The sequence below is a fragment of the Gouania willdenowi genome, unplaced genomic scaffold (genome assembly GCF_900634775.1).
Source record: "Gouania willdenowi unplaced genomic scaffold, fGouWil2.1 scaffold_262_arrow_ctg1, whole genome shotgun sequence".
Classification (NCBI taxonomy): domain Eukaryota; kingdom Metazoa; phylum Chordata; class Actinopteri; order Blenniiformes; family Gobiesocidae; genus Gouania; species Gouania willdenowi.
In genome coordinates, this window is record NW_021145020.1 from 193,912 (window position 1) to 213,471 (window position 19,560).

The following is a 19,560-nucleotide window of genomic DNA, read 5'->3' on the forward strand; positions in this document are numbered from 1 at the left end:
ATAAACGCATTTTATTAATAAGTGATATGTTATAAGTTATATTATATGTTATATGACATAGGTATAAAAATATATGCCTCCAATTGGAGGGTCAGTCACTTGGTACCAGTGACAACTGCTGGTTTCTAGTGGTATTACAGGAGTTACAAGTTAAAAGTTGGCTATTCTCCAAATGTGTTCTAAAAGTCACATGTACAGAGACAGCCAATAAAATGTCCTGGTTTGATGACACACACATACAGATGTGATTACAGACACACAGAATGAATTACACACAGACAACTATGTTAATAAATCCTAATTCTACACACAGATTGTGTTACACACACACATAGTTTTGTTACAATAATGGCCCCATACAGTGAAACTACAGATAGAACACAGAGTCTTTGAGTGTTCATCAATGTCAAACCTCATGTGTTCTGTTTGTTCTAATTAATAAAAGTTATCAATTAATAATATAGTACATTATGTGAGTAAAAGGTGTAACAGGTTATAAACACAGCGTTGACAGGACAAGCTGAAAAGAACACTTGGAATGTGCTGACATGGCTTATTGTCAACTATTGGAGGATTTGGAGAGCTGTGCTCTCTGCAGGAGAACGTCTAAAGATGGAGCTGATCTGTGGCTCCTCCCCCAAAATATAGTGACTGATTAATGCTGTGATTGTAAATGTTGGAGCGACAGACAACGTGCACTAAAGCCATCCCAGTGCACATCCAGCTGCTGTCTGAGCCTCCATTGGTGAGTGTTACAATGATTAGAAATGATTGATCAACCTCTGATGATTTATTACAACATCTCTATGGGTCATAGAGGGATACAGTTACGTACTGAAGCTGGGGCTAATGACCCCCCTAACCAACCTGAGGTCATTGGCTCCCAGAAAGGCTGATCAGTCACAGAGCAGAGCAGGAGGAACTAAACCCATCAACACTATCACATTATCAGGAGGTGATCATGGGCGACCGTGGCTCAGGTGGTAGTGGGTCGCCTTCTGATCGAGAGGTTGGGGGTTCGATCCCAGTACCTGACTATGTGTCGAAGTGTCCTTGGGCAAGACACTGAACCCTAAGTTGCTCCCAGTGGTCGACTAGCGCCTTGCATGGCAGTCCTGTCCCACTGGTGTGTGAATGTGAGAGTGATTGGGTGAATGAGCTGATATGTAAAGCGCTTTGAGACTGCTTCAATGTGGGGATAAAGCGCTATATAAAATCAAGTCCATTTTTACCATTCTACACCTCCATCACTGATCACCTGCACCTGGAGGGTCTGCAGTGTTGAACGTGACATCCAACAGCATCCAACAGCACCGCTGCTACCTATCTTCATTTGAATTTAATCTTTAGTGCTGAGTTCAACAAACTATTCATCAAACACTCACAAGTCTCATACATTACATATAATTTAACTCTAATCTAACCCTAACTCTAAGAATAAACTACACTGAGAAAAAGTATTATTGTTGTAATCTGTCCTCAGATCTGTTCAATTCAATGATCTGAATAGAAAGGACAGAAAAAAACCTTACAGAATTGTAAGGTTCTATTCTATTGTAAACAGAATTTTACAATTCTGTTTACAATATTTTGTGGAAAAAAAGTAACATTTCCAGGGTTCTCTCTAGTGCTGTTGAGTATAGGGACCCCCAACGTTGTAGTTTAGCTCCCCTACGGAGCGATGGTGCCCACTATGTTCAGTTTTCAGCAACGTTGTAATAATTGTTGTACACTTTTGTTGTTTTGTCATTTTATAGTAATTTATATAAAATTAAGATCTTGAAATAAATCAAATGGTAAAACTTTAGTTTAGGGAACACCTACTAACCATTAAATAGTTGCTTATTAGCATTCCAATTACTAAACATACTGACTCTTAATTAGTCATTATTAAATACTTATTAATGCCTTATTCTGCATGGCCTTAATATACAACCAGTAAGCCATTAAATAAGAGTTTTCCCTCAATAAACTCAGAATTATTACTTATTAGTAGTAAGTAAGGAAGTTGTTGTATATGAATTATGATCTCAACATGCTACCATGTTTGGACTGTGAGACTGCCATTAAGTGTATAATAAGGCATTAATAAGAATAAGGCATTATATGTACTAAATAAGTACTTAATATGACTAATTAATAACCAATATGTTACTAATGCTAAAAAGCAACTAATTAATGGTTAATAGATGTTCCCTAATCTAAAGTGTTACCAAAACTATTATATTTTTTCATTCATAACATAACGTAAAGTACCTTGTTTTTAAGCACAGCTTCACTGATAACCTGATAAACCATTTGTTGGTAACTTTAACCACCAACATGAGGAGTTTTTACGGTTTGTTTGGTCACATGCTGAGACTCTAACACACCCTCATTACTTCACTGGATAAAATATGTAGAACCAGTCCAACCTGAAGCTGCTCACACACACACACACACACACACACACACACACACACACACACACACACACACACACACACACACACACACACACACACACACACACACACACACACACACATTTATAGCTTTGGTCGTGTCAGAATCCACTGAAAAAACTCTGTTCACACATTCTTAAAGTGATGCTGCTACCATATATGGTCAATTGGAGGCGTGTCTTATTGCTAACAATCATTGGTGCAAAGTGAAGTCACATGATCTAAACTCTAACACATGTCCATCATGATCTCAGATCAACAGTTAATCTCATCATCAACTAAACACTTCATACACGTCTCAACAGAAGCTCATTGAACCACAACACTAACATAGTGTTACCATGGAAACACACACTGAACTACACAATACTAACAACAAAGAGCATTACATTAAATACATCTGATCTTTAACTTTGAATGATTTATGTCAGGTTTGATTATAAAATAAGATCTTTGATGGTTCTAAATGATTGTATATGATGTAATAAAGACTAAATCAGTCATTTACAGTAATTAACAACATTTGTGCTTTGAACAGATGGACATGTGTTAGAGTTTAGATCATGTGACTTCACTTTCCACCAATGATTGTTATCAATAAAAAACTGTAAAGTATCCTGTACTTTTATTGAGATGATCACAGTCTCCATGTGTTTAAACCATCAGTAATAATATGTTTATATAAATATACGTGTTTATCTCCTCTGTTTACCACAGTATATGATCCATTCATTGATCAGAGATTAATACACTTTATTTTATATTGTTAACAAGCATTGGTCCTAAAGTGTGTTAGTGTTTGAAAAATGTGCTGTAAAAGTTTAGTGTTTATCAGGTGGTGAACTAATTATAATAATGTATAATTATTAATAATAATAACTAGTGACTGAGGAAATAGTTGGTGACTGTATTTAGTGTGAAAACAAAGAAAAGTGATTGACACTTTAGTCCACATGGACTGAGAGATGAATCAACACTGCTGTGTGTACGACCTCACACACACACACACACACACACACCTTGTTGTCATTGTTTATGATTCTGGTTGTTATGATTATTGCCTCTGTTGCTTAGCAACACTTTAAATGTTGTCATTTGCTGTTATCTTTGTTTATATTATCAGAATATTTATTATTATTATTATTATTATTATTATTATTATTACACTAACACTACTATTATCAATAGTTCTCCATGTGCCCCCTTTTAACTTTGAGCACCTGCCCCTCCAAAGGTTTCTGCACGGCCCTGCATAGTGTATAAAATGCTATACAGTTCAATTTACATCAAATAATGTTATGTAAAGAATATTATTTTTATATAATGTATTTGAAGGGCAACCAAACTAAAAACTTGAATTTGATAACACATAATGTCAGTCAACACATGCTAATTGCTAATTTTATTTATTTATTAATTAATTAATTAATTTGTATTTTATTATCTTTTTTCTCTCTCGTTTTCCCTCTCTTCTCTCAATCTATTGTGTATGTGTATGTGTACGTATGTGTGTGTGTGTGTGTGTGTGTATATATATATATATATATATATATATGTCTGAATTTAAAGAAATTTAAACATAAATACATAAAGTTTATCTTCTCAAAGCCTAAATGTTAAAGGGATACAATTGTAAATATGTGTGTATATACTTGTGTATGTGTGGAGAGATGAAAGTATAGTTGATCACATAAATTGTATAATTTTATAGATATATATCAATGAGTTATGTATATATACTGTATATATTTATATGTATAGTGTAAATAGGTGTATATTATAAGAAGATGATATGTATAGTACGAGATATTACATGTGGTAGGATCATATAATTATATACTTCCTCCTACTCCTTTTAGAACATGTACAGGTTTCACCAGCAGGATTTTTATACCATTTGTTCTCTTTGATTTGTTTGATTTATTTTCATTTTTTTATTACAATTATTATTATTATCATTATTTGTTTCATTATGTTGCTGTTGTGTTCATGTCTGAAATCAAATATCATTCCTTTATCTAGGGGCGTCGGACTAGGGGGTTAAAGGGTACTGAGTACCCAAGGCCCAAGGCAGGGGGGCCCTCAGAAGTCTTTATATATATATATATATATATATATATATATATATATATATATATATATATATATATATATATATATACAAAGATGCATTTAAAACATTTTTAGATTATTTATATGTGAATGAAAGGGCCCTGTGTGAAAATGAACTGGTTGTTAATCACAGCTTTACACTAAACACAGTTATTCATGCTGCATCAGGGTCCTACCACCCCTTTTAAAACTGTGCTAATGGTACGACCCACATGTGCTGCTACAGTCTGAACTGTAGATGTGACGTGGAGCAGGAGATAGAAAGCAGCATGTCTTTCCTCAAGAAAGGAAAACCAGGACAAAAAGTCAAAGAAAGGGAGAGAAGGTGAAATGAGGGAAAACAATTGTTTACTCAGTTCTTCAGAGATTTAAAACACTCACATCTTTTTTAGACAAAATATTATTTAGTTTGAAATTAACGACGTGTACTCACACATTTAAATGCTGGAACTTTCATTTTGGACATCAAATCTTAACTCATTGACTGCCAAAGACGTCTATAGACGTAAATTGTGTTTTTCGGCTGGGGTTGCTAGGAGACAGTGTGACAAAGCTCTCCTGTGAATATTGAGCTTGTACCATGATGTAGTGACCAAGTGGTGACATGGAGGTGACAGCAGTGCACCTTTGGATGAGAGATCACCCGTGATGAGCAGAGCTCAGAGGAAGAGGAAAAGAGTTTACGAGACAGAAAATGGCACTACGAGAGTTGATGCTGAAGTTTCCACCATCTCACAGCAGCGCACACTCGAGACTTGGAGGAATGCCAATATACAGTAATAAATCCATTCAATTCTGACCCAGATAGCAAAATTATAATAAGTTTGCCATCAAAAGCCTGGTCTCAGTGTTGTTTTTGTAGTTTTATAGAAGGAAACCAATGTTGAGGTGTCCCTAAAGTAAAAAAATTGCTTCAAAGTCACCAATAGATTTTTTCAGAAAAACCCGTTTCTCAGCTTCTTGTCACAAACTGGTGATTTTTGTGAAACTTGCCTTTATTCAACTGCTGATTACAGAAGAACGAAACAAGCTAGAAACAAAATATTTTTTTTCTTATGAAAGTAGAGTCTAATCTTTCAGAATATTTCATATATCAGATTGTCATATGACAAAGTATTCTGTGGGTCTTGAAAGATCAGTGAAAATCATCTAAAACGCCTGGAAATATGAGGTTGGCTGCTCTGAAAATGGCTGCAGTGAATGAGTTAAATGGAAATTAAAAAAAATAAAAAAATATTATGAATACTACATTTTGCTGCCACCAAGTCTTAAATAGGTATAGCCAGAGTGGCCCCATGATTCTAATAATTCTATATGTATCTTTTATTAACCTTTGTACTCGTTTGCTTTGTGTCTGTGTTAGTTATACCCCCCCCCCCAAAAAAAAAAAGAAATAAAAATAACAAAAAATACCAGCCGGCCCCTAAATTTTAGCAAAAGTATGTCACAAACACAATATTCAATAAACCATTAAAATATAGTAGAACAGATTTATAAAATACAAGCAATGGATATGAAGTCATTAGGTTATTGCAGTTTTTTTCAACCTTAGGGTCAGGACCCAATGTGAGGTCAGCCTGGATTTAAAATGGGGTTTAAATGTCTAGTAATTGGTTAAAAAGTAGGTAAAAACTGATTCAAATTCCATTTTTTTTTTTTTTTTTTAAAGTTTTTTGCATTATTGTATTTCAAATACACATCACACACAATACATATCAAATAACTGTATCCTATACATAAACATTCTCAGGGGTCGCTGGACATTTGTGATATTAAAATGGGGTCACGACCCAAAAAAGGTTGAGAACTTCTGGGTTAATGTGAAGAAAAAAGAAAGTTTATATAATAATACTTGTATAGTTTCCAGGTGAAAATTAGTGTAAATATTAAAAGTTACAGGAGGGGCCCAACAAGATGGTTTGTACCCAGGACCCAAAATGTGGTGCTACGCCCCTGCCTTTCCCCCACATATTAGTCTATTATTAAATTGTTGTTGGCTCCTCCCCTCACCCTCTAATAGCACAATACCATTATTATAGTTATTATAATATCACATTCAAATACGGGAAATTTACGGGAAAATACTAATACAGGAAGATGGCGGGAAAGAGGGGTAAAATATGGGAGTTTCCCGGCCAAAACGAGATACTTGACAGGTATGGTCATCATCTAGTATCTATAGAGACACTTTGTAACTGATCAGCTTTATCGATCTCTTTGTTAAGACAAATAAAGTTGTATAGCTGCATGTACCGAGTGTCCATTTAATAATAATAATAATAATAATGCATCAGTTTTATATAGCGCTTTATCATAGACACTCAAAGTCGCTTTACAGAATTAAGGCATTATTTCCCCTGTTCCTCCTCTTCTGAATTTTTTAGTGGTAGTTTCCTCTTCCTCTGCATTGTTGGAGGCAATTTGTTATAAATGCATTTTATTAATGGTAAATGGACTTGATTTATATAGCACTTTTATATCTTGCCCAAGGACACTTCGACACATAGTCAGGTACTGGGATCGAACCCCCAACCTCTTGATCAGAAGACGACCCACTACCACATGAGCCACGGTCGCCCACAGTGAAACTACAGATAAGACACAGAGTCTGAGTGTTCATCTATGTTAAACCTCATGTGTTCTGTTTGCTCTAATTAATAAAAGTTAATAATAATATAGTACATGGTGTGAGTCAATGGTGTAACAGGTTATAAACACAGCGTTGACAGAACAAGCTGAAAAGAACACTTAGAATGTGCTGACATGGCTTATTGTCAACTATTGGAGGATTTGGAGAGCCGTGCTCTCTGCAGGAGAACGTCTAAAGATGGAGCTGATCTGTGGCTCCTCCCCCAAAATATAGTGACTGATTAATGCTGTGATTGTAAATGTTGGAGCGACAGACAACGTGCACTAAAGCCATCCCAGTGCACATCCAGCTGCTGTCTCAGCCGCCATTGGTGAGTGTTACAATGATTAGAAATGATTGATCAACCTCTGATGATTTATTACAACATCTCTATGGGTCATAGAGGGATACGGTTACGTACTGAGTCGTTGTTCAGGATGTTTGTTTGTTAGTTGATCCTTGATATCATTTATAGCTTTGGTCAGAATCCACTGGAAAATGTCTGTTAACACATTCTGAACCTCCTATCATCTTCAAATATAGTCTATTATTTTTTCAGTGATAAACATTGAATGAGATCAAATTGACCCCAAGAATAATAGGAGGGTTAAAGGGATTGCTGCAACCATATATGGTCAATTGGAGGCGTGTCTTAATGTAAATGAGCCTGAACGTGTGCTAGCTTTAGAACAGGTGGGATTAATCAACACTGCTGTGTGTACGACCTCTGTCCACACGCTTCATAAATACTGATTCTTTTTGTACTGGTGCACATTCTACATTTCATTGGTCTGAACGTATTTAGAACCAGTTCTATGAACGGATCAATAAATGAGGCCCTTGGACCATCAGGAAGACAACCAGCAACCTTCTTTATGTGGACTCACTGTGGGTCAGTAGATGGACCTCCTTTGAATCCAATGGGTTTCTCCATGGACTGGTCACTTCTAAAGGACACACAGCTGGGTCCAGGTTCAGGTGTGAGCTGCTTCCTGGTCCTTGAACACACACACACACACACACACACACACACACACACACACACACACACACACACACACACACACACACACACACACACACACACACACACACACACACACAGTGTAACACTAATGTACAGAGGTGTGAGTGCTGAGCGCTGACGTGGTCTCACCTCTGATCTTCAGTCTGAATCTCATGTTGTTCCTTCACCGTGTCCTGATCCATCTCCACGTCATGAGATGATGAGCTGAAAATATGAGTGTGAGACAGACAGCGCTACCTGAGTATCATGGTGTAAACACACATTAGAGAAGATAAAAGATGTCAAAGCTCTGAGTTTCACAACAAATATCTGGAGCTCTGAAGTTTAACAGCACACTGACTGGATGAGAGTTAGTGCTATACACTGTGATGCTAACGCTAAATGCTACACATTGTGATGCTAACGCTAAATTCTACACACTGTGATGCCAACGCTAAATGCTACACACTGTGATGCTAACGCTAAATGCTACACACTCTGATGCTAACGCTAAATGCTACACATTGTGATGCTAACGCTAAATTCTACACATTGTGATGCTAACGCTAAATTCTACACAGTGTGATGCTAACGATAAATGCTACACACTGTGATGCTAACGCTATATGCTACACACTGTGATGCCAACTCTAAATGCTACACACTGTGAGGCTAACGCTAAATGCTACACACTCTGATGTGTAACGCTAAATGCTACACATTGTGATGCTAACGCTAAATTCTACACACTGTGATGCCAACACTAAATGCTACACACTGTGATGCTAATGCTAAATGCTACACACTGTGAAGCTAACACTAAATACTATACACTGTGATGCCAACGCTAAATGCTACACAGTGGGATGCTAACAGTAAATGCTACACACTGTGAAGCTAACGCTATATGCTACACACTGTGATGCTAACTCTAAATGCTACACACTGTGATGCCAACTCTAAATGCTACACACTGTGATTATTATTATTACACTAACACTACTATTATCAATAGTGCTCCATGTGCCCCCTTTCAACTATGAGCACCTGCCCCTCCAAAGATCTCTGCACGGCCCTGCATAGTGTATAAAATGCTATACAGTTAAAATTATATCAAATGTTATGTAAAGAATATTATTTTTATATAATGTATTTGAAGGGCTCCATAAAAAAAATAATAACTTGAATTTGATAACACAATGTCAGTCAACACATGCTAATTGCTAAATTCTTGCCACATATCAAGCATTAATATTTAGCTGGCATGTTGAATTAAAATAGATATATGTCAGGTAAATTAATCTGTCCCCACACAATTAAAATGTATATTTTCTTCCCAAATAGTCTTTTGTTGATTTAAAATAAAACAGAAAAAGGAGGTATAGAGGAGACCTGTGGTTGGGCCTGAGTGCTGGGCTCCAGGTTGAAACTATCATTCATCCCCCTTCCTTTTATTTATAAAGTTTTTTTATTTATTTTACTTATTAATTAATTATTGTATTTTTATTTAATTATGTTTTTTTCGCTCTCATTTTCCCTCTCTTCTCTCAATCTATTGTGTATGTGTCTGTATGTGTGTGTATATATATTTATGTGTGAATTTGCTTTATATATATATGTACAAAGATGCATTTAAAACATTTTTAGATTGTTTATATGTGAATAAAAATGGCCTTGTGCAAAAATAAGCTGGTTATTAATCACAGTTTTGCACTAAACACAGTTATTCATGCTGCATCAGGGTCCTAGCTACCACCGCTTTAAGACTGCTCTACTGTAAAGTGTCTTGAGATTGTTGGGGCGAAATTATTAGTTATGCTTTATAATATATTTACTCATATATTTTAATCCTTAAGCCTTGGGGTGTAACTTTCCATTGTGTGATTTTTCATGTCTTCAACTTCGCTTTCCACTCCGGGTCAGAACGCCTTGTCCAAAGTTCCCAAAACAACCCCAAGGACAGATGCGTAGGCACTCTATGTGTACGCACTCACATGGCTACACACACTCACATAGTCACATGCACACCCCATACACATCCATTCACACACACGAACACATAAAACGCACACACCTCCGTCTCCATGACAATCAGATACCGGGGGAACAGACTGTTTTGACTCAAAGGAGAAACTGTCTCTCTTTCACCCGCTGCCCTCCCTCCTCTCTCTCTCTCTCCATCCCTATCTCTCGGGGGGGGGGGGGACTAAGGGGAGATATACGTGGCTTTAGTATTGTGTTACTCACTGTCTTTGAATCGCCTGGCCAGGTGGTCACCATTTTTGTTTCCACTTTGTATTCTTTTATTTCGTTTAGAATAAAATCCTTTTTTATTAATTCACCAACTCTTCAGTCTGGTTGTCTTCACTTTGCCAACGCAGAGGGTGTCATACAGCCAAAACGAGGTAACCTTCCTTTTTTCCACCGTAACAAGACACCATTGGTTATGATTTGGCGCTATACAAATAAAAGATTGATTGATTGATTGATAATTTTTCCTCTCACTACATATGTGTTTAAGTGTGTACAGTATATGTGTAGGTATGTATTTATATACTATTTGCAGGCTAGGGGAGTAACGGATTACAATTCACGGCGTTAAGGAATATGAATACAAAAAACATGTAATGGTAATCCATTACAGTATATTAAAAAACATGTAATCAGATTACAGGTTTTTTTTTTTTTAATAAAAATAGAGATTACTTTGGTGAATTACATTTGAAAAGCAAGAGGAATATACATCAGTGTATCATACACAGTGCACATATTACGACACTTCATGGCAGTTCACCACAACAAATGAACATGTGAAACAAGCTAATGATGTGATGATGGGAGAAAACACCGTGGTCAGCGCACGCTTGTCTAGAAACTGACCAACTTGTCCGTGGACTCACAGAGCATCTGTATTCAATACATCTGAGCACTAAAGAGTTTTCTGAGCAGAGTTGATGGAGCAGTAAGTGTGTTTTATGTTTGTGTGTCACGTAGACACTGTAGTAACGTGTATCTACCGTTAACAAAGAACCCTACACACTACGCAGACCACTACACACTACACAGACCACTACACACTACACAGACCCCTTCACACTACACAGACCACTACACACTACACAGACCACTACACAGACCACTACACACTACACAGACCACTACACACTACACAGACCCCTTCACACTACACAGACCACTACACACTACACAGACCACTACACACTACACAGACCACTACACAGACCACTACACACTACACAGACCACTTCACACTACACAGACCACTACACACTACACAGACCCCTACACACTACACACTACACTACACAGCAATCTGGAACATGGCAGCATGTCAATAGCATCTGGTTTTATATGACATTATGTTTGTGACACAATTCTGCTGTCAGTGCACGTCTGAACTTTACCACGACTGTACATGGTCCACGTTTTAAAGATCATTAAAATTAAACCAGCGTGCACAAGAAATGTACACAGAGCTGTGTGTGCGTCTAAAGAATATGTTTGAATAATAAATAAAACCAATAGAAGCTGATTTTCATCAAGAACTTCAATGCACTTCATGTTTTAATTATATAACATATTTAAAGTGACTCTTTTCCATCAGTTATAGGCCTGTACAATATTATTTAATGTATGAGTGGGGTCAGGTTAAACATTTTATTATTTTATTTTATATTGGAATGTCAGTGCTAAATAAATATGTTCATATGTTTAATTGTTTATTATTTGAAGCATTAATATGAATTTATACAATTGCAATGTTTTAATTAAAGTGGTTAGTAACATTCAGAGCCAGAAATGCAATGGCTCTAATAATTTACATAATAATTTCTTTCAGTGTTTCGGTCAAACAATTTCATTTGGGTGCATCCCTAATGGAAACTCCAGCATATTGTTTCATTTAAATCTGAAAAAAGAAACAATATCACATTATAATATGAATGATCTCTGTCTGCTGTTAAAATGTTGTCATCATACAATGAACTTTGCTTTTACTCTATTATTTTAGTACAGCTGGTTGTGAAGGTTTGAGGTCAGTGGTTTAGCTCAGTGGGAGGTTTCTTGCCTCCTGTGAGGGGGACCTGAGCTCTAATCCTGGTTCATATACTAAACTTTTTTTTTTTTGGTAAATGTTCCTTCTGGGAGATTAATAAAGGTCTATTCTATTCTATTCTATGATAAACTTTAAAAAAAAAAAGTATGTTAGAATAATATGAAACCTTTCAGTTCCAACAGTACAGGATCCATTTTCTTAAAGGTAGGTAAAAACTGATTAAAATTGTGTTTTTGGAGTTATTGTTTTTCAAATACACATCACACACAATAAATATCAAATAACTGTACCCTATACATAATCTTTCTCAAATATATACATCTAGTTCAAATAAAATACAGTATATAAATATATAATCCTGGCTACTCTGTATCTGTAACACACTTCAATAAACATGATCAAAAACTAACTCTAGAAATAAAAAATGTCTCAGGGGTCACTGGACATTTGTGATATTAAAATGGGGTCACGACCCAAAGAAGGTTGAGAACTCCTGGGTTAATGTGAAGAAAAAACGAAAGTTTATATAATAATACTAGTTTAGTTTCCAGGTGAAAAAAAAGTTACAGGAGGAGCCCAACAAGATGGTTATTACCCAGGGTCCAAAATGTGGAGCTACGCCCCTGCCTTTCCCCCACATATTAGTCTATTATTAACTTGTTGTTGGCTCCTCCCCTCACCCTCTAATAGCACAATACCATTATTATAATTATTATAATATCACACACACTTACTGTATTATAATGTCTATGACTTGTAAAGACAAAAAAATAAAAACATGTATCCATATAGACACACATGTACATTCGTACATACATATATATATACAGTACATGTACATATGTAAATATACATACATGCATGGACAGAATATCTATATATATATAAATGTATCTCTCTCTCACACAGACTCAAACCTTTTCTCTGCAGAGTTTGTTCCTGGAGGTCTGCTGTCCTTCCTGTTTTAGATGTTGGTCAGTTCTTCATCAGTGTGTGTGTGTGTGTGTGTGTGTGTGTGTGTGTGTGTGTGTAGTGAGAACTCTTCCACGCCCTCATTCCTTCCTAGTATAAAATATGTGAAACCAGTCCAACCTGAAGCTGCTCCCAGAGTCCATGACGTTTTTACATTTTAATTATTATAATTATTGTTATTAATCTTTTCTTTGTCTTGTTTAGTTTTGTTCTTTACTTCAAATGTGTTTGTTTTTAATCTTTGTGGCGTCCAGTGTGGACAGTAAAGTAAGAGTTTCATTGTTCAGGAAAACATGTTTCCTTACTGTGTACATGACAATAAACACTGTGAATCTAGAAATAGATGCTCTAAAGGACCAGATTTGGCCCCCGGGCCTTAAGTTTGACACCTGTACTTTAGATGCTTTAGAAAGCCTTTGATCAGTTAGTGTATTTATGTATTTATATATTTAAGTGTAACTATTTATGAAGTGGGTCCTTTAATCTCAACTATTCATCCTTTATTTATTCATTAGATTGATTTAGAAAAGAAACTGTCAGGTTCTGTTTGTGTTTAGCACTTTTGTTCTGAGTCTTTGTTTATTCTGTGTTCTAGTTTAACTCTTGTCTGTGTTTCAGGTGTTCCTGCTTGTGGCTCCACCCCCCAGTGATGTCTGTATGCTTGGTTGGTGATTGATTAGCTCCCTCATGTTTCCACACAGGTGTGGCCCATTCCCAATCAAGCTTCCCTCACTATTTAGCTGTGTGCTTGGACATGGTATGACTGTGGGATCATTGTATGTTGTCTCTCCTCCTCGTGTCCTGCTGTGTTTTGTTCCCTGTACCTCCTCCTCGTTGGATTTAAGTTACTTTTGTTTGGTAAATAAACATGGATTGGTTCAAGGAATGCTACTCCTGCATTCTGCCTCCTTCTCTCTCTGCGTTTGGGTCCACACCCACACTGGACCATGACAGAAACACTACATATTAATTAACTTATGACATATGTAAATATGATAGCAGCTAGCAGAGTGCTAGCAGAAACACTGATTGCATGGCAACAGTGGTCTATACATTTATTTCATTGAAGTTTAATGTAATTTTAAGATACTGTGTATTTTAATGCAAATGTAAAGAGTGACATCATAGTTCATGTTTTATACAGTTAGGATTAGCTTGATGTGTGTTCATTACTGATATTTTATCATTTATTGTTAAATCTGAAAGTTTTGGATCTTTTCACAAAAAGTGAATGTCAATAGTAAAACATTTTAGTATTAATAATAATAATACTTGATGAGCTAAATTATCACTAGAGCCACTTTAAATGTTTCTATTTAGTATCAAAGTTACAGTTTGTACTAAAGTCTTCAAGGTGCAGCTGTTTCAGTTCAATTATTGTTGTTTTTATTTTGGTTAAAGCTATTAGTGCAATGCCTTTAATAATATTAATCATTTATATTTTGAACCTGTTACTGAGATCTTTATTTAAAATAACTGTTGTTTACTTGTGTGTGTGTGTGTGTGTGTGTGTGTGTGTCTGGAACACACCGTCATTACTTCACTGGATAACATATGTAGAACCAGTCCAACCTGAAGCTGCTCACACACCCAAACACACACACACACACACACACACACTGTGTAGCAGAACCTTTTCACATTTGAATGCACTCATAATAATGAGAAACAACACTTAAACATTGAAGCTCCGCCTTCATTTTCAGTCACTAATCTATCCGTTACATGACTTTGTATTCACTCATTTTATAATAGAGGCAAACTCTATACCTATTTTTTTTTAAACTTTCATAAATAAATATTTCATGAGTAATATAGTTGTCTTTGTCATATTTTATTTGGCATTAGTAAATAATTATGCACACTTACAGATATTGTACATGAAATGAGTGCTAACACGTTATAAAGGCTATTTTACACAAAAGTTTGAGAGCCACTGCGTTCCACTACACGTAGCTAGTTTGTTACACTTTCTAGGGTTGGGCTCAATTACATTTTACAATTTCTTATTTCCTTACTGTGTACATGACAATAAACACTGTGAATCTAGAAATAGATGCTCTAAAGGGCCAGATTTGGGCCCCGGGCCTTGAGTTTGACACCTGTGCTTTGGATGCTTTAGAAAGCATTTGATCAGTTGGAGTGGCTGTATTTATGTATTTATATATTTAAGTGTTATATTATATTTATATATACTAAGTGTAACTCCTGACCCCCAGGTTGAGAACCCTTATGTTAAAGGATACTGCAGAGCCTTCACGTAGTTCTGAACCGCCTGCAGCCAATCAGAGCCACTCATGGAGGGTTTGAAGCCACAGATGCTGCAGGGTGAGAAAACACACACGCACGCACGCACTCACTCACACACACACACACACACACACACACACACACACACACACACACACACACACACACACACACACACACACACACACACACACACACACACACACACACACACACACACACACACATACAAATGCCTCAGGGACGCGTTCACACTGATTCTGTGTCACAAAGTCACATGTGTTGGAAAAAGACACACAAACACCACTTCTACTACACATTATTTGTGTAAACATTTGTTCCTCTAAAGATGTTTATTATGAAGATGAAGCGATCATCTGTAGTTTAAAGATGTGTAGCTCTGTGGGCCTGTACTACAAAGCTGGATACGTATATCCTGGATTTATCTCCGTTAGCGGGTTTCACCTAACCAAACATTCTCTGTCAGAGAGCAACTGCACTATGAACTGAGATATCAACTCACTCACTTAACCCAGGTGATTTCAGCCTGGCTACGTGCACACTCCTGTGACAGGGGTGGGAAAGGACCCCCCACACTTTGTGTATAACAGCACAATACTGCACTAAGCTGTATCCCACCATCCCTGTAGAAACAGTTACATTTCACTAAAGTTTAGGAATACAAACACAACAAGAACAATAATAATCACTAAGCAGTTTTATCCCTATCTATCAAAACATGACTGTTACTGAAAAAGTACAGTATCATATCACTACTTGTAAAACTTTGGGTAACACCCGTCCCAGGTGACCACGGTTTTAATACTATTTAAGGTGGTGGTAGACAATGGGCGGGGTCCTGGGTATTCTTACTTGGTAATGAATAAAAATGGTAAACAGTAGAAACATAAATAAAGAAATAGTCCTAGAGATGCTAAATAACTTTTAACGATGGTGACTCTTCTCAGTAAAAAAAAAAAACAGGTAAATATAGTTTTTTTACTTCTAATAAAATGTATAGTAACTTATCAACCTTTAAATCTCAATGTAACCTTTAAAATACCAGAAAATAAACCACACACTCACAGGGAATTAAATAGCAAAATAATGTTTAGTTTTAGGAACAAAAATGTATTGACAAAATAAATAAACGGTGGTTGAGGTATTTTTTGTTTCTGTTTTACAATCACAGTTTGATTATCCCCATTGTCTGTGTGTTGTGTTTCAGAGGGTACTCACCTTGGATTAAAACATTTCTGGAATTTTACATGTATTTCTTCATTTTCATTATTAGGAAAGATCTGTAAAATCACATCAGATTTAATGTCAAATTTGAATATTAAAGAAATATGTTGAATTACCTTTAAAAACATATTAATATTGTAATATCATTATGTTAGATACTTGTAATTCTAAAGGTAAATATTTAAATTACTTCTGGTTACTGTTAAGTTACATTTATTACATTGTATTATGGAAAATGGTCATGAACCTGTAAATAAATACAGAAAATTGTATGTAAAATTACAGTTAAAATGTCATTAAAAACATAATATTAATGTAATCTTATATTATGGTTAATTAACCGTAATTTTAAACAGAAAAATTAAAATTACTGAAACTGTAAATCTACTAGCATTTCATTGTTTTAATGAAAAAGTGGAAAAATCTGTGCAAAATTACAGAATTTTTCTTGTAAATGTACTTTATTTTTTACAGTGTACCTCCTTTCCTATCCACTGTTACTTTAGCCCCAGAAGTGTTTAAGTGGTGGCCATGCTAAATACATTCATATGCACAGGTCAAACTGTTGAACTGAGAGGCAGTTGTTGAATTTCATAAAGTCTCACCTGGACCAACCTCGACCCATGAACACATACGACAAGTGAAGCCTGTTGCTATGGTGTCACATGATTACAGGGGGAGGAGCATTAAAGAAGACCATCAGCTCACACACTCACTGACTGTCCTATTGGTTTACTCATTAAAAAAACTACTTTTCTAATTCATAATTTACCCAGAATGCGTGTGTGTGTGTGTGTGTGTGTGTGTGTGTGTGTGTGTGTGTGTGTGTGTGTGTGTGTGTGTGTGTGTGTGTGTGTGTGTGTGTGTGTGTGTGTGTGTGTGTGTGTGTGTGTGTGTGTGTGTGTGTGTGTGTGTGTGCGTGCGTGCGTGCGTGCGTGCGTGCGTGTGTGTGTGACAAACAGCATACGTTGAGTCAACATCAATTAGACGTTGGCATTTCAATCATAAAAATTCAACCACAAAACAACATTGATTCAATGACATCTTTTCAACATTGGTAAATTGGCTAGAACTTGATGATTGTTTGATGGTTGATCCACCATCAATTGTCGACCTTAACCAAAAATCAACCTTTTTGACCATAATTCAACAGTAAACATATTTTGCTGTCTGGGCCTTTACCTTTAGGATCTTCACTTTCATGGGCTGCAGGCAGTTAAAGGGACCAGAGCGTCACTATGGATCAAATCCTGCAATGTCATTCTAAAGTGAAAAAAAGAGGTAGTTTAAGTTGTAAAAGTTACAAGGTCATGATTAACCAACTACACAGTCATAAAATAAAGTCACATCAATGAACTGACAGCTCAGTGACTGTTCACATTTTATATCACATATTTATAGATACTTTTTTCTCTAAAATTAGTGTTATAATCATGTTTGTTTTACAGATACAGAGTAGCCAGTATCAGTGCACAAAGTAACAATAAGTGCAGGCTCAGATATTTATATACTGCATTTTATATAGATTTATATTTGACAAAGTGAAAGTAGAGAGTACAGTTTCTGAGATTGTGATAGAGTGGGACACTCTGAAGGGGATAATACTGGTCAGAGAGAAGGGCACAGAGAAGATGTCACCAGTGTATTTATTATTGAAGTTGGTTTACAGGCAGGGATGATGGTGAGGGTACAAATACTTATGGGTATGTGTTTGGTTCTTTAAAGGACACAAATAATAAGATGACCTTATTAATAATGACCAAATAATAATATTATTATCATCAATCATGTACAAATAATAATATTAACAACACCATTAATGTTGTACAGATGTATAAACATTGAATCAAACCATCAAAATATATTAACTCAGTCAAAAAACCCAAATAAGCAGCAAAACAGCCAATGTGCAGGTATGTAAAGGGTTAATAGATAATAAAAGGATTCTAGATGATTCAGTGGTTTTTGTCTCCCTCTAGTGGAGGCAGGCGCGACTGCACCACATGGACCAATCACCTGAAGTGCGCATGAGCAGAGAGTATTAATTACATCTAGGTGCGTCTGACGTGATGCAGAAGCTAAATGAAATCTAGCAGTACAAATAAAAGATGTGTAAACCTCAATATAACACACAGGAATACAGTTTACAAAGCTGAATAAAGTTAGCTACACATTTCACAGTTTACCACAGCTTATAACACAGTCACGTGACCTATAAAGACCTAAAATACACCCAGAAAATATTCTAACATGTACATAAGATACAGGAAAGCAAAGCAAGTGGGAGTAAACAATGTCTAAACAAGTCAGATGATAATATTAGAGTCTTAATAAACAATAAAACTTACTTTAACTTAGTCACACACACAGAGAGCCCTCATCCCTTAGAATGTAGTGTTCGTACTGAGAATGGATGCACTCACAAGGAAATGACATAACAACCAAGCAGTTTCAGAATAAAAGAACTATAAACGTAAGACTTTCTGACAGACTATTATGTATTGATTTTTTTAATTGTGCAAAATAGATAAATAAAAAAAATTAATTAAGTAATTAATAATTTTTTTATTATTTAAAAATTACTTATTTTAATTTATTTATTTACTTTATTTTTTTAAATATTTATTTTTAGAAAGTAAAAGTATAATTTTAATCAGTTTTTTTTTTAATTTTCATTATCACAAGACATTTCAGGTGACTATTTTATTTCCAAGTGACCCTACAGAGGGTCACGACCCGGAGGGGCAGTGGGCTGCCAAGGTCTGAATTATTTTTTAAATTAACATTATTATTACATGTTTTAATTTATTTAAAAATTATTTTTTTT

General features: G+C 35.7%; 2 long non-coding RNA genes across 2 annotated transcripts in view; both read right to left on the reverse strand.

The window, feature by feature from the left end:
* Positions 1–13,852, reverse strand: part of LOC114459116 (uncharacterized) — a 22,586-nt gene extending 8,734 nt beyond the window's left edge. Inside the window, exons 1-3 of the long non-coding RNA XR_003673235.1 lie at positions 13,184–13,852; positions 8,342–8,416; positions 8,073–8,183 (exon numbers count right to left, since the gene is read on the reverse strand). This is a non-coding gene — a long non-coding RNA (uncharacterized LOC114459116). The remainder of the gene's footprint in view (positions 1–8,072; positions 8,184–8,341; positions 8,417–13,183) is intronic.
* A 1,582-nt stretch (positions 13,853–15,434) lies between these two features.
* Positions 15,435–19,132, reverse strand: LOC114459115 (uncharacterized). The gene is made up of 3 exons (XR_003673234.1): positions 19,082–19,132; positions 17,916–17,996; positions 15,435–15,559 (listed from the first exon to the last, which is right to left on the reverse strand). It is a non-coding gene; the product is annotated as an uncharacterized LOC114459115 (long non-coding RNA).
* Between the last annotated feature and the right edge of the window lie 428 nt (positions 19,133–19,560).